This window comes from Xyrauchen texanus, chromosome 8, assembly GCF_025860055.1.
Source record: "Xyrauchen texanus isolate HMW12.3.18 chromosome 8, RBS_HiC_50CHRs, whole genome shotgun sequence".
Lineage (NCBI taxonomy): Eukaryota > Metazoa > Chordata > Actinopteri > Cypriniformes > Catostomidae > Xyrauchen > Xyrauchen texanus.
The window spans coordinates 16,425,611-16,428,134 of record NC_068283.1 but is presented as its reverse complement, the minus strand read 5'-3'; positions in this window follow the sequence as shown (position 1 = coordinate 16,428,134).

Here is a 2,524-nt window from a genome sequence, read left to right as displayed (position 1 = left end):
GGCTTTACACTCAAAAGAAAGACAAATCTTTGCTTGTGCAACACAGAGGGCTGAGGTTTACCAGAAGCAGTTAGGCTTGTTGTTAGAAATAAAAGTCTTCTAAACCATAGCAGTGCCTTTTTCTCCGTCGTTTATTGAGTCGTGAATCAACACAAAGCATTGAACCAACGTTGGGGAGCAAAATAAAGAATAGAAAAGCTCGCCCTTCTAAAGTCTTGCATTCAAGGATATAGTGCGAAACTAAGAGGGAGGTTTACAGTATTATCCAATGAGAACACGCATTACATCATACAGATATCACAGATAACGATTCCATATGACAAAGGCTCCTTCGAATCCTAAGGATCCTTCGGACCTCTGTCATACACATTCATACAATATACACAAACATACAGAAAGAAAGAAATAAGGAGAGGAGGGGGCTCTTACACTCCAAGTTAATATGAAATAGATGTTTGATAATGTATTTGGAATGGAATGTCCCAACACAGCATTTTCTATCTTGGACAGACCTGAGATATACCTATTTCTGACACTTGCCAATTGTTGTGATCCCCTACAAAAAGACACTTCACCCACAGGTGTACACTCACTCACTCACACAAACCACACTGGTGAATCAGTTGTAAATACACAGCACGTGACAGGGGCACAACCACTATTTAGCGGGGAATGGCTAGCCCCCTACATTGGGGCCCTCAGCTCCTGAAAAAGACAAGAGACAATTAACAAAATAAAAGGATCATAATAAATTAACAAAACCAAAGACAAAAACTCTGGACATATAGATAACAAACAAGGGGTTTAACCCACAAGAAAATCTAGAAGTGTGAAGAGCAGGGGAGAGAGAGGCTGATAACAAATCACCCTGCTATGATAAACTTCAGACAAATAAAAACAAAAATGAAAATGTATTCCATCACAACAAAATAACACAGTTTCCAAATTCATGACAATCTCATTGGCTCAAGACGTACAGACACTTGTCTCTGTGAGTTCCAAAACAGTGCTTTCAGAGCCAGCGACCAAGTTTTAAATGGAAACATACCAAAACAGAACAAAACAAAATGTGAAACAAAACAAAACAGTGGAAGTTCAGTCCTGCAGTTTCAATGCAGACAGATGCATTCTGGTGTGCAGTTTATTTTCACCTAAGAGTCCGATACCGGAAAAGGGGTGGTCATTAGACCATGACGCGCATCTAGGTGGCATGTAGCCACCCTAATATATCCCACGCACACTGATAGCTATCAAACGATAGCTATTTGACTCTATCAAAACCTCTCCTAATACTGAGAGACGTGATCAAATAAAACAGATGGATGTGCTGTTCTTTTACAAACTGTATAATGCAGGTTGCATTAAAGTTAAAATATATTATACATGAAAGGTAAAGTCACCATTAGGGTTGCGCATACCATGCAACCCTAATAACAAGTACTAACAAAATATTGCGATACCAAAAAATGGTATGATATCATCTTGTTAATTTTAGTACTATATTAAAGTATGCTGCCATTAGAAAAATTGTAAGTAATGTGAGAGTTGAGAACAAATGAAAGATCATTTGAAAATAATAATAAGTCTTTATATGGCTAAGTGTGATCATCAAACAGCAGAAGGATCTAATTTAATGAAATATACACTCGCATATGCTACATGCCACAGTATGAAAAAGAGGCACCTCTCTGCCCTGTCATCTCCTCACAGGCACACACACGAACACACACGCACAGGCATGCACACTATTACTGCTTGATTTTCATGCAGTGTGTCAAATAGTATCCATCTGCAGAGCCACATATCAGTGTGTTGTGTGTGTATAAACGGCTGTGAACTCTCAAATTAACTCTTTCTCAGCTCGGAGATTTCAGCTCGCGAGTCACGGGATTATTGCTACTCATAGTATCAAAAATATTTTATTAAACGTTTATATTACTATTATCTGTTAGGGTTGCACGATTTGGGGAAAATGTCATATTGCAATTATTGAGGTTAATATTGCGATATGCGATTGCGATATAAACAAATGGTATCATGAGTCAACTTGCTTGGTTATCAAGGAAAATGCTCAAATCAATTACTGATAATGCTGAAATGTGTATTTTTCAACTCAAACATACAAACTAGCAACAACTATTAATCCACATTGTTTTCAAATAAAAATATTTTTACAAAATTAAATAATATTTATACATTACTGCAAATTTGTTATTTTCTCAATATTACACCTAAATAAAATAGAACAATAAATAAGAACATACAAATTTTCACGAAAATAAGATTGTCCAAACAAACAGGGACATTTAAGCAGGATGTAAACTGGATATACAAGTGTGGTTCACTCAAACCACTAAAACGGTTGTTGTTGTTGTTGTTGTTGTTGGTGTGTGTGGGTGTGTGTGTGTGTGTGTGTGTGTGTGTGTGTGTGTGTGTGTGTGTGTGTGTGTGTGTATTTATACACACACATTTTATTGTTGTTGTAATGTTAATGTTATTTTTCACATAAGATTGATCTTATGAT